This window comes from Pelobates fuscus, chromosome 9, assembly GCF_036172605.1.
Source record: "Pelobates fuscus isolate aPelFus1 chromosome 9, aPelFus1.pri, whole genome shotgun sequence".
Taxonomy (NCBI): Eukaryota; Metazoa; Chordata; class Amphibia; order Anura; family Pelobatidae; genus Pelobates; species Pelobates fuscus.
Window position 1 is genome coordinate 132984872 of NC_086325.1, and position 14881 is coordinate 132999752.

A 14881-nucleotide genomic window follows, 5' to 3' on the forward strand; every position below is an offset into this window, starting at 1 on the left:
TCGTCTGGTATCCCCATCTGTATTGAATGTTGTGGTTCCTCAGCATTTTCGTCACTGTAATGAACTCCCTTCTCCGGGCCAATGTCAGAGCCGATAGGTCAGCGTAAATATTGATGGTAGTGTATGGTTCGGGTAGTTTGTCAAGTTTGCGTGACGCTGTTAACAGAGTGTTTTTGGAGGTGAAATAATGAAATCTAACAACCACGCCGCGAGGTGTATCTTGTGCCAACCTCGGTGGTCGTGGTAGTCGGTGAGCACGGTCTAGTAGCCATGCTCCGTCAACTATGTCAGGCTGTAAGGTTGTGCAAAGCCCTTTGATAAATGAGGTGAGTTCCTCTATGCCCACGTTTTCAGGTATCCCGCGGAATCTGACATTGTTCCTTCGGGACCGATCCTCCAAATCAGCCAGCTTGCGTTTGAGCTGTTGTTGTTCCTCCGCTAAGTGCTGTACTGTGTTTGCCAGCGCATTCTGCTCAGTGCAGATGTCTTCTGTGCGGGCTTCTAGCTGATTTGTGCGTTCACCCAGGTCAGAGATCTCTCTCTTGATTTCAATAGTTGCTCTTTTGAGGTCAGCTTGAAGAGTGACCCTAAAGTCCTGTAGCATAAGGTACAGCCGTTTCTCCGTTACTGGAGCGTCAGTGTATGGGCAGGAGTCCCCTTCTGGCTCGAGCGTGCCTTCAGCGAGCTGCGAGCAGGTTTGTCCGTCGTCGCCATCTTGTGTAGGCCGCACGCGGTCTTTTCTCACGGGTCGGATTTGATCCGTCAATTTAGTTTGCTTGGCGGGTGCCATCGTGGGAGCTGAGTTCCTAAGCTTGGTAGTCGCTGGTGGGGCTGTGTGTGATGAGAGTGGTGAGCTTTCAAGTCATCCAAAGCACGGAGCTCTCACTCCATGCGACCGCTCACTTCGTCAGTTGGCCACGCCCCCAAGTTATGTATTTTAATGTGTTTTGTTGCAAGAGATCATCTTGTACCTTCATGAGGTTTCGGCTCATGTTTGGGGAATTGGAGAACTACATACACTCTGGGGATAGCTATAATCACTATACTCCCCAGGGTATAATCACTAAGCTCTGGTAAGAGCTTGTTCCTGTTCCTGCTCTCTGGATTTAAGAGAGGCTACCTACTGAAAGTGGGACCCTGGTCTTGGGTCCAGAGTGGGTGGAAGACGGCGAGACCCCAACCAAGTGGCAGCGGTTTGTGGGGTCTGCGGTGGTTATGGTGTCTGGTGGAGTGCTTGGAGCCCTCGGAAAGTACTAGGAGCATCTGTAAAACGGAGGTACCCAGTCAGGGTGCCGGACGATCCGTTACAAGGGATAACCATAAATGACTTGTACACATACAACTAGAAAATATGTCTACCCATACTGTATACAGACACACTCTCTGCAAACCAAGCATTTCAAACTCAAAGGGTAACACAGGCCAAATAAACAAGGTTTAAGTTCCTCTGGGCCGCAAAAAAAAAAAAAAAACGTCAGTTTTCATAGAAACTTAGGTTTCTTTACAAAAGTACAGTATAAATACAGTTGCCTAACTGACACTGTACGTCCTCACTCTCGTAGGGCTTCAAAGAGTGAATTTATTTTAACCCCTTAAGGACCAAACTTCTGGAATAAAGGGGAATCATGACATGTCATGTGTCTGTGCATTTGCATGTAACCAAGGTTTCAGTCCGACTACCTTGACATATTAAGAAAAGTTTGGCAATGGGACTGAAATGGTCAATGTATGCTTTTGCACAGCTGTAACAAACAAATGACGTAGTCTTGTTGATTTTGAAGTCCTATGAGTGTTTTCCTCACTTTGGCTGAGATGATAAAACTTGATGATCTCAGCCAATCCAATTCTTTCCCATAGGAAAGCATTGGGAGGCTGTTGTCCATGTGTTGCAAAAAACTGCGCGGCCAATCAGCATCTCCATGAGGAGCTTTCAGCAGCCTCCATGCAGACCCAATCTAGTACACTGTGCACAAGTTCAGTACATTGCTCCCAAATCCAATACACTGCCCCTACTCCCGCCACTCTGATTTAATACACTGCCCTCTATCCCCCCAATTTAATACACTGCCCCCTCCCTCCCATGGGCCGCAAATATATTCATTGTGGGTCGCATGTGGCTCATGGGACGTTAGTTTTACATGCTTGCTATAAACATACACTATTACACACGCTGCTACACATATTTCTACACCCACACTACAACATATGTTGCTACCCACACTGTACACATATACTGCTACACACATACATATAGACATGCTCTCAGACTTATACACTTCATACAGCTACATGTATGCACACATTATACAAGGAGCAAGGATGGGATCCACTTGAGAATTCTATGCCTACAGGTGCTTGTGATGTATAAGACGCCCCCATGTATAAGATGACTCCTATTTTTTGAGCCCAAAACTAAGAAATCAATATTTTAAACATCAAATAGAACTACTTTTTGGGGACTCCTGAGGAGCACAACTTCTGATTCTCATGCCTCCCACGTGCTACGGTACTCTGTGAAGTTAATGACTCTATAGTGCATTCTGGGAGACTACAGCTCCCACAATACAGCAGGCGGTGTGAGGGTCAAAGTAATATTCCCTCTGCTCCTTGATCCCCATTTCCGCCCCCATAAATATAAATCAGAAAGCAAGACCTACCTGAGGTGGCGCAAACCTTAAAGGATCACTATAGGGTCAGGAACACAAACATGTATTCCTGACTTTATAGTGTTAAAGGGACACTATAGTCACCAGAACAACTACAGCTTATTGAATTTGTTCTGGTGAGTAGAATCATTAACTTCAGGCTTTTTGCTGTAAACACTGTCTTTTCAGAGAAAATGCAGTGTTTACATTACAGCTTAGTGATAACTTCACTGGCCACTCCTCAGATTGCTGTTAGAGATCCTTCCTGGGTCATGGCTGCCTAAAATGCATCCGAACATTCAGTGTCTCCTCCCTCTGCATGCAGATACTGAACTTTCCTTATAGAGATTCATTGATTCAATTCATCTCTATGAGGAGATGCTGATTGGCCAGGGCTGTGTTTGAATTGTGCTGGCTCTGCGCCTGATCTGCCTCTTTGTCAGTCTCAGACAATCCTATGGAGAAGCATTGTGATTGGATCAGGCCATCACTTCTGATTATGTCAGCAGACAGCTTGTTTTTCTGAGGCAAAAAGCATGCAGAGTTACAGCTTTAGGCTTGAATACAAGTAAGATTGTGCTATATTTATGGAGGCATGAGGGGCCCAGGGGGGCTAGATGGTGGTGTTAACACTATAGGGTCAGGAATACATGTTTGTGTTCCTTACCCTATAATGTTCCTTTAACACCACCATCTATCCCCCCTGGGCCCCTCATGCCTCCATAAATATAGCAAACTCTTACTGTATTCAAGCCTGAAGCTGTAACTCTACATGGTGTTAGACTCAGAAAACAAGCAGTCTGCTGACATAATTAGAAGTGGTGGCCTGATCCAGTCACGTGATGTATTAATCCTGAGGAAAGCCACAGATGGGGGATGAAACGTCGATCAGTTTTTAATGAACATGCAATAAAAGGAGCTTTTTTTCTACTTCAAAAACGTGAGTGCAAGCCTCTTACTATTTATATTATATGCTTTGGCATTTGGCTTCAAGAATGCTCCCGGTGACATAATTATTTAAGTTTGTGTGCAAGGACTATTGAAGTTTTATATATATACATATATATATATATATATATATATATATATATATATACATACATGGAAAAATACGGTAAATCCATCCCTGTGTGTAAGGTTCTGACACAGCAGAGTTTTAATTGGAGCCTTGGGGTTGAACACCATGTCGGGGTTGAGTGCAGTGTTTCATTGGACATTTGACTTTTCAAGTCACTTTCAACTGGAGGTTGAGATCCTGGACTAATAGTGATCTGAGGGACTTTGCTAGTAACAGACACACCAACCATGTTTGGAAAGGCATCAAAATAGTGTCTGCTATACAGTTACAGAAGGCAGTAACTGGCATGGCTGGACTGGCAAAGTCTGAGGTGGTTCAGGCAGACAGCAATCAAAGAGAAAAGTAGAATCAGGAACCATCCAGAGCAGTAACGGGACACCTGAATAGTGTACTGAGAAACATAGCGTAGCAATAACCAGGAGACTGTTTCAGAAACAGGCTAATTTGGCAAAAAAGGATACAGAAACCAAGCACACTAACACGTGTCAGCAGACAACACATACATGTTAAACATTTCCTGTCTCCCAGAGCCCTTTAATTCATCATTATCTAGTTCAAATATTGGTACAGGTTAACAGGATTTGGATCTGCCCATTTAATTGCCATTATCTCATTGGCCATTATTGACTGACACCTCCTGTGTTTCTCAAAATGCTTAAAAATGGCATAAAAAGAAAATAACTTGCAGAAGGAGTGGCATATCTCCAAATATAGAGAGTGTGATGTAATTCCAGTAAAATACAAGTTTAGCAGGCTAAGATTGCCACAAGGCATATGTATGTATATGTGTTTGTAGTATCAGTTAGTTAATTACACGTAGCTAAGATACTGTTATCACTGTACTGACCAGGTGCAGGAATGTAAGAACTGGAATTACGCGTCCCTCTCCTTTGTATCAGATGAGCCACGTGGTTAGACCGGATGGATGAGTTTAGACTCTATTTATTAAATAGGTTAAGGGTATGTGTGGGTGTAGGTAATTGTGGGAGGAGCTACAGTGCTATATAAGGAATGTACTCTATGTATTCAGTACTCAGACTTTGCTGTATTTTGGTGACGCTAGTCCCTCTGAGTCCCGATCGGTGATCCAATAAAGAATCTCTTCCTTCCTGAAGAAACCTGTGTCCATCTCTCTGTGCTTGGCTTCCGTCAGTTTCTCCGGTATCATTTGGTGCATTGGCCGGGAAGCTCATCGTTCAACGGTAGCTGAGAGGCAGAGGCGTGAGACGGTCTATCTTTGCCCACGTTCTCTACGGCTGCACCCCTGAACTTCTGCGTGGACCTCCCTTCGTCTCGGCGCCACTGGTCTGTTGTCCAGGAGATCATCGGCCTCTACGTGAGAAGTGCTGGGGTGTCCCCGTCGATGAGTGTGAACTCAGGTTCAGGAACGAGGAGGTAAGACAACTGCTGTTTTAGACGGCAGGACCCACTAGGGGTATACCGATTGTGCGGTAGGCCCAAAGGGGTTTTGAATCTGTGTATCTGCCCCCTCTGTCGGAGGGAAGGAGCGAAGGCGCACCGCTCGATCGAACGCTCTTTAGTCAGACCGTTTGATTTGGTTAGTCAGGCGGGGTCCTGGTGTAAATAGCCCTAGCCGGACACCGGTGTCTTGTCTAGACTAGCGTTCTAGGGTGTATATTACGTTCGCTAGGTCGGAGGGACCGGGAGACTAAGCGGCGCCTGTGTAAATTCGGTTCGCTAGTTCTCATCCTATCTGGGCTAAGTGGGAAGGCGTGTAAATTTGGAACCCACTAGACTTTTGATAGTGCGACTAAGAGGCGCCTGTGTAAATTCGGTTCTCTAGCTCGCTATATATGTGGTGATTGGGCAGTGTGGCTAACCAAAACGGGTGTATATAGTTTTAGGTAGTCCATTCAAGGTACTGGCCAATAGTTTAGTTGGGAATTGTAAATGTGTTAACGATTGTTTTAGTAAAGTGTATATCTTGTTAGATAGCGCGAGCTCAGCCGTCTAGCGAGAGTGTTAATAGTGTGTTGCTGTATTATAGTGCACGGTACCATAACCCTGTATATTTACTGACATTATATAATAAGTACTAATCATTGTCGTCCATTGCATGTTTAACACCATAACCACTAATAATTGTATTGTGACCTTAACTTGTGCTTTGACCTATGCTAACCGTACTGTAACCGCTATTTGTAAAAGACGATGTTACTGGGGTGTGTTATAGACGGGTAATTCGTATATAGAGAATTATAGCGTGGGTGACTGTATAGTTACGCCAAAGGGCATAATATTGATTATATAGTGACTGGTGTAACAGCTGTGTGTGTACGGGAATTCCCTGAGTGTTTATTGTTATTGTGTACGTTTCACTTGGTAACCGTACCACGTGGTGCTGTTGCCAGAGGAAACGGGTGTGACTGTTGAATAGTACGCGTGTATAGTATTCGTTGTCGACGACGTTCCATTGTTAAGTATGGGTGCGTCGCAGTCAACGATTCCGGATCCCTTAGGATGTATGGTTAAGAATTTTAAAAAGGGATTCAAAGTTTGTGATTTTGGGGTAAAGATGTCTCCTGTACGTTTGGTCACTTTGTGTACTAGGGAGTGGCCTACTTTGGTTGCGGCATGGCCGCCACGTGGCAGTTTGGATCCAACTCTGGTACAGCGCTTACACGTGGCTGTATCGGGTAGGCCTGAACTTTACGGCCAGTTTCCTTATATTGACTGTTGGAGACAGGCCGTAAATGACTCGCCAAAATGGCTCCAGACATGCCACGAGGAGCAGTGTCGCCTCATGGTAGCTAGGACTTGCTCGTCCACTAGGACTGGTGTTAGGCCCATTTTGGACACGCCCCCTGAGTCCGAGATCCCTTTGCCGCCCCCTTACTTTCCGTTAAGAAGAAGTGACGCAAACGCAGGAAGTCCTGCACCCCTCCCCTCATTACCCTCATCCACTTCCGCTTCCTCCTCCAGTACAGGATCCACCCCCCCTCGTACTAAATCTCCCCTTCCGGAACCAGAATCCACCCCCATTAGAAACGAATATCCTGATTTGGCGCCACTTCAGACTTCCGGTCAAGCTTCATCTAGCTCGGCTCGAAGTGTTTTATTTACGACCTTTTCCCAAAACCGACCTCCCACATCCCCATACCCTATCTCTCCCCGACCGGAACCCATGACTGACGCCTCTCTACGTAGCCCCATCCAAACCCGACAGTTGACTGGTGCCCAACAATTAAAGCACTATCAGATGCCTCTTCGTCTGAATCCCGGGTCAGCTTATATCGATGCCGCAGGTCAAATGGCACACGCTGACCCAGTCTTCGTATATGTCCCATTTACCACAACCGATCTTTTAAACTGGAAGACCCATAATTCCTCGTATACTGAGAAACCACAAGCTATGACTGATCTGTTCACCTCAATAGTACAGACGCATAATCCGACATGGGCTGATTGCCAGCAGTTACTAATGACTTTATTTAACAATGAGGAAAGGACAAGAATAAATCAAGCAGCCATTAAAGCATTAGAGGATAGAGCCCGTGCTTTGAACCAAGCCAATCCAGCAGCATGGGCCGCGACACACTATCCCAACACCGATCCCGATTGGAACGTAAATGGTGCTGATATGGTTCAACTCAGAGCCTATAGAGACGCTATAATTGCTGGCATGAAAGCCGGAGGAAAGAAAGCCATTAACATGTCGAAGACAGTTGAGGTGATCCAGAAAAGCGATGAAGCGCCCAGTGTCTTTTATGACCGATTATTGGAGGCATACCGCTTGTATACCCCCTTTAATCCGGAAGACGCAGACAATTCCCGAATGGTTAACTCCGCCTTTGTCAGCCAAGCATACGGAGATATTAAGCGCAAGCTACAAAAGTTAGAAGGGTTTGCAGGTATGTCCATCACCCAACTAATGGAGGTAGCAAATAAGGTCTATATGAACAGGGATACAGAAAGTAAGAAAGAGGAAGAGCGCAAGATGCGTAAAAAGGCTGATATGCTAGCGGTAGCGATCGCAGGCGTAGATAAACGGGGCCCAGATAGAGGCAATAATAGATGGAGTAGGGAGCCTTTGAGTAGGGATCAATGCGCGTATTGCAAGGAAGAAGGGCATTGGAGGAACGAATGTCCGCAAAGAGAGCAGTACGAGAGAGACCAACCCAGGGCAGGCTACGGAAACTTTAGAGGTAGAGCGAGAGGTAGAGGAGGCCCCGGAGGGAGTAATGGTTATAGAGGGAGTAATGGGAACAGAGGAAGTGTTAGGGAAGACAGGTATATTCCAGCAGCGCAAAGGTCCCGCGATAGAGAAGGTAGGGACTTTGTAGGATTGGCTGACACTGTCATGGAGGACTATTGATACCGACCGGGCTCCATCCCCCTTGGTCGAGCGGAGCCTATGGTCGATGTATCAATAGGGGGGAAAAGGAGTGCGTTCATGATCGACACTGGTGCTGAACATTCAGTGGTGACTAATCTAGTTGCTCCTCCATCTGGAAGGACTATTACTGTGATAGGAGCAACTGGAAGAAGTGCTGAAAAACCGGTTCTTAAAAGTCGACTCTGTACATTGGGAGGCCACGTAGTAAAACACCAATTCCTTTATATGCCTGAATGTCCAGTCCAATTGCTGGGACGTGATATGCTATCAAAATTACAAGCGCAGATTACGTTCCTACCAAATGAAACAACATCCTTAAAGTTTAATGGACCTTCAGGTATTATGACTTTATCCGTACCAAAGGAAGAAGAGTGGCGACTTTATACAGTGTTGACTAGCCAAAACCCTAGGAGTGATGAGACATTGTTTAACATACCAGGAGTTTGGGCAGAGAACAACCCACCAGGACTGGCCCGCAATATTCCACCAATAAAAATTGAACTGAAACATGGGGTTTATCCAGTGAGCCTAAGACAATATCACATTCCGCAGAAGGCTAAGAAGAACATCCAATCCTATCTGGATAAGTTCATACGGTATGGTATCCTAAAATTCTGTACTTCCCCCTGGAACACCCCATTGCTGCCTGTTCAAAAGCCCGGTACAGATGAGTATCGACCTGTACAGGACTTAAGAGCAGTCAATGATGCGGTTGTTAGCATACATCCAGTTGTACCCAATCCATATAACCTGCTTGCTTTAATTCCGGGCGGGGCTACTTACTTCACAGTCTTAGATCTCAAAGATGCCTTCTTTTGCCTCCGAATTGCCGCAGAAAGCCAATGTATTTTCGCTTTCCAATGGGAGAACGCTGTAACGGGCTCAAAACGCCAAATGACTTGGACAAGACTGCCCCAAGGGTTTAAAAATTCACCTACCCTATTTGGTTCAGCTCTAAGTCAAGATCTACTGGATTTCGAGTCTATCCCAGGAGAATGTGTATTGTTACAATATGTAGATGACTTGTTGATAGCAGCAGTTACAAAAGAAAAATGTCAGCAAGCAACGCACGATCTACTACATATTCTCTGGAAGGCAGGATACAAGGTGTCCAGGAAGAAGGCTCAGTTGTGTTTGCCAACTGTCAAGTATCTGGGATTCCATATCTCTGAAGGTCAAAGGATTATGGGGCCAGAGAGAAAAGAAGCTGTCTGCCAAATACCAATACCCAAGAATAGAAGACAAGTGCGAGAATTCTTGGGGGCAGCAGGCTTCTGTAGGATATGGATTCCCAGCTATGCGATACTGGCAAAACCTCTGTACGCAGCCATCAAAGGTACAGAGCACGACCCCTTCTTATGGACCCAAGAACAGCAAACGGCATTTGAAGATGTGAAGAAGGCTTTGATGAGTGCCCCAGCATTAGGTCTACCTGATCACACACGACCATTCTACTTATATGTACACGAGCAAAGAAGAATGGCTGTGGGAGTATTGACACAGTACTTGGGATCATGGCAAAGACCTGTTGCCTACATGTCTAAGCAACTGGATGCAGTGGCCAGCGGACTTCCACCTTGTCTAAGAGCCGTAGCTGCAGCCGCCCTGCTAGTAGCTGAAGCCGATAAACTCACTCTGGGTCAAGAACTTTATGTACGAGTCCCACATGCAGTACAGACGTTGTTGGATTACAAAGGAAATCATTGGTTTAGTAACAGCCGTATGACCAAGTATCAAGCAATGTTGTGTGAAAACCCAAGAGTGCATTTAGAGACTGTAAACACCTTAAATCCAGCTACCCTTTTGCCGCAACCTACTGAAAGTCAACATGATTGTTTGGAAGTAATGGATGAAGTATTTTCAAGTAGACCAGATCTTCGTGATTTTCCCATCCAGAACCCCGATGTTCAATATTACACCGACGGCAGTAGTTATGTGAAAGAAGGGATCCGCTATGCAGGATATGCAGTGACAACAATAGACAAGGTGATAGAAGCTCGGCCACTGGCGAAAGGAACATCAGCACAAAAGGCAGAATTAATAGCACTAACACGAGCGTTACAATTGGCTGAAGGTTTAAGAGTAAATATCTATACGGACTCTAAGTATGCGTTTTTAACCACTCATGCCCACGGAGCTTTGTATAAAGAAAGAGGACTACTGAATTCAGAAGGCAAAGAAATCAAGTACGCAGCTGAAATCCTACAACTATTGGAAGCAGTGTGGGAGCCGAAAGAAGTCGGTATCATACATTGTCGAGCGCATCTGAGAGGAGATGGTGATGTAACCAAGGGAAATCGGATGGCAGATAGTGCAGCTAAGCGTGCTGCTGAATCAGGAAGACAGGAGTATGTGGGGCATATAGCTGCTCTTATACCAACTCCACTGTCCCAATGGACTCCAGTTTATACAGCTCAAGAAGAGGAGTGGTTAAAGACTGAACCGGGAAAGTATTTGGAGAACAAGTGGTATCAGCTAGAAGATGGAAGAATAGTCATACCAGCATCACTAGCGGTAGAAATTGTCCAAAATTATCACAACGGGACACATTCTGGGAGAGACAGTACTGAAGAATCTCTCAGGAAACATTTCTACATACCAAGATTGTCCAACTTGACTCAGGCCATTGTACGCAGATGTGTAACGTGTGCTAAGAATAATGCAAGACAAGGACCAGTAAAGCCACCAGGAGTCCAGTTTATGGGGGGACTCCCCATGTCCGATCTACAAATAGACTTTACAGTAATGCCTAAATCGGGTGGACATCGTTACCTGTTGGTAATTGTGTGCACCTATTCAGGCTGGGTAGAAGCATGTCCTACTCGTACAGAGAAAGCAGGAGAAGTTGTAAGATTCCTGCTACGAGAAATAATACCCCGATATGGACTACCCTGTTCTATAGGATCGGACAATGGTCCAGCTTTTGTTCATCAGTGCCTACAACAACTGACTCATATGCTTGGTATAAAGTGGAGGCTTCATACTGCATATAGACCCCAGAGTTCTGGTAAGGTAGAGAGAATGAATAGAACTATAAAGAACCAGTTGGCTAAAATGTGTCAGGAAACCCAACTTAAGTGGAACGTTCTCTTACCCATAGCTTTATTGCGAATCCGCAGTACCCCTACCAGAAGGATGGGCCTCTCTCCTTTTGAAATCATGTATGGGCGACCACCTCCCGTACTTGGTAACTTAAGGGGGGACTTGAGTCAGTTGGGAGAAGGAATTACCCGGCAGCAGGTTGTAGAGTTGGGTAAGACTATGGAGGAGGTACAGAAATGGGTACAAGATAGATTACCTGTGAATATTTATCCCCCTGTTCATAGTTATCATCCAGGAGACCAAGTGTGGATTAAAGAGTGGAATAATGTACCGTTAGGGCCCAAGTGGAGAGGTCCTTATGTTGTTCTTTTGTCTACCCCTACAGCGATAAAAGTAGCCGAAGTAACTCCGTGGATACATCACTCCAGGGTTAAACCAGCAGCAGTCGATTCTTGGCAAATTACAGCAGATCCAGAGAATCCCTGCAAGATCCGGTTGAAACGCACTACTCAGTCGGAGTAACGAGGAATTATTGTGGATTACAAATTTTATTGTTACAGGTGTGAGTGAGAAGGCCATAATAAAGCCTGTCCGCTTACCAACACATAGTGTATAAGCCAGGAAAGTCTCGAAGGGACACCTGTGAAGACGAGCAGAACTCCATTCCCTGCAGCCCTCACATCCTGGAAGCTGAGGTTCCATCGCACGGACGAAGACTGAGGATGACGGCGAAAGATGTGCTTTTGATTGTGTTTATTTATATGTGTTTTTATATTCAGGAAGGTAGAGGTACCGACACTCCTAGCTGTGAGGTATGCATTAAGACTACGAGAACAGGTAACCATATTTCCCAAACCCTAATTTGGCATTCACAATACGAATGTAAAGGAGAGGTATCAAGATGTAGATACCTAAATATAGACTATAGTGTGTGCCATTTAGGAGTAGGAGAACCTAAGTGCTTCAGTCCAGAGTATCAACCTCGTACAATTTGGTTGACTCTCAGGAATGGAGATCCTCAGGGGACCCTAATTAATAAGACGGTGTTAGAATCCGTACATTCTTCGGGTGTTCTGCTATTTGATGCATGTAAGGCGATATCAAGTGGTAGAAAACCGTGGAATGTATGTGGGGATCTTAGATGGGAGAGGACGTATGGGTCTAATGATAAATATATTTGTCCCAGTAGTAAAAATAAATATGTGAGTCCTAGATGCCCAAATAAAGACTATAACTTTTGTCCATATTGGTCTTGTGTGGGGTGGGCGACTTGGGGACAGACAGTAGATAAAGACATGATAGTGACTAAGTTGCCGACTAGCCCTTATTGTAAGTCTATGGAATGCAACCCAGTCCATATACTTATTAATAACCCCGACAAGTTCCTAGATAAGTATGGAAATTTATTTGGGTTTCAGATATACGGGACGGGTTTAGATCCTGGGACATTATTGTTTATAGGAATAGAGACTGATACGGTATCCTCCCAGACTCATCAAGTATACCATTCCTTTTATGAAGAGATGAGTATAGATAATAAGATCCCCCATAACGCTAAAAACCTGTTCATTGACCTAGCTGAAAGTATTGCCGGTAGTCTTAATGTTACCAACTGCTATGTGTGTGGAGGTACTAACATGGGAGACCAATGGCCTTGGGAAGCAAAGGAGGTAATGTCCGGTTCTGAGGCAGTTGACCAACTAATATCTACACAAGCCGATTATCATTTGAGTGTTAGAGGTAAATCTGAGTGGAGATTAAAGACCTCCATCATAGGTTATGTTTGCATAGCAAGGAAAGGAATAATGTATAATACTTCTGTAGGAGAATTAACTTGTCTAGGGCAAAAAGCTTATGATGATGATACTAAAAATACAACTTGGTGGTCGGCTTCAAATGTCTCAGAACCATCTAACCCGTTTGCTTGATATGCCAGTTTAAAGGATGTGTGGTTTGATTTATCCATCACATCTACCTGGAGAGCCCCAGCAAATTTGTACTGGATCTGTGGTAAGAAAGCCTATTCGGAGTTGCCACAGGACTGGGAAGGGGCATGTGTGTTGGGTATGCTCAAACCATCCTTCTTCTTGTTACCGATTGAAACAGGTGAGACTTTAGGTGTTAAAGTGTATGATGTGAATCATAGGAAGAAAAGGGGACCCTTAGAGATAGGCACCTGGGAAGATAATGAATGGCCTCCCCAGCGTATCATAGATTATTATGGGCCAGCCACGTGGGCAGAAGATGGTACCTTTGGTTATAGAACCCCAATTTATATGCTCAACCGTATTATAAGATTACAGGCGGTGGTTGAGATTATTACTAATGAGACCTCACAAGCACTCAATCTTCTAGCGAAGCATAATACCAGGATGAGGACAGCAGTGTACCAAAATAGATTAGCCTTGGATTACCTTTTGGCAGTAGAGGGAGGTGTATGTGGGAAGTTTAACCTGAGCAATTGCTGTCTTCAAATAGATGACGAAGGGCAAGCAATAGCTGAGCTTACTAGCCATATGGTTAATCTAGTGCATGTGCCTACTCAGGTATGGAAAGGGTACAATCCAAGTAGTTGGTTTGGTAGCTGGTATGAGTGGTTTGGAGGGCTTAAGGCAGTGGTAGGTGGAGTCCTACTGATTTTACTGTTGTGTCTACTCCTACCGTGTCTTATACCCTTAGTAGTTAGGTCTGTGCAAAGCCTGATAGGAAGTATAGCAGAGAGGAAGGCTGCTGCACAGATAATGGCGATATATAAGTATAAGGCTCTAGATCAAGGAGAACCAATGCAGGAAGATGAGTGTTAAAAGATTCACATCATAAGATAAGTCTGGTCTGGTTCATGGTAACCTGAGGTATATGCAAACCAAGGTTAAGTGATGCCTCAAGTAATTGTGAAATATCAGAGGCATCAAAGGGGGGAATGTGATGTAATTCCAGTAAAATACAAGTTTAGCAGGCTAAGATTGCCACAAGGCATATGTATGTATATGTGTTTGTAGTATCAGTTAGTTAATTACACGTAGCTAAGATACTGTTATCACTGTACTGACCAGGTGCAGGAATGTAAGAACTGGAATTACGCGTCCCTCTCCTTTGTATCAGATGAGCCACGTGGTTAGACCGGATGGATGAGTTTAGACTCTATTTATTAAATAGGTTAAGGGTATGTGTGGGTGTAGTTAATTGTGGGAGGAGCTACAGTGCTATATAAGGAATGTACTCTATGTATTCAGTACTCAGACTTTGCTGTATTTTGGTGACGCTAGTCCCTCTGAGTCCCGATCGGTGATCCAATAAAGAATCTCTTCCTTCCTGAAGAAACCTGTGTCCATCTCTCTGTGCTTGGCTTCCGTCAGTTTCTCCGGTATCAAGAGGTGTGTAAATTGTGATTTGGGGGATGGGCCTAATGGGGGTTACAAAGTGACCCAATGTGCATCAAGAAAAGCATACAAAAGGGTTGGCTCACCCACGTAAGGGCATGAAAGCATGGCATAACTGTATGCCAAGTTGACTGCCAATCATTGCTGCAGGCCCACTAAAGGCGCCATTAGCATAGTGCGAGTGTGTATAATGATGCGCTCAAACTATGGCGCTTGGTGTGTCTGTTAAGCATTATGCTAATACAGAGTTATTCATGAAAATGGGGCTGTTGGGAATTAGGGAACAAATTTCACATTTTAGGCCGAAATAGCCATATTGAAAAAGCTTATTTATTTTCGTTTTATCGTAAATTCACATAGTAGTGTAGGAGTGATAACA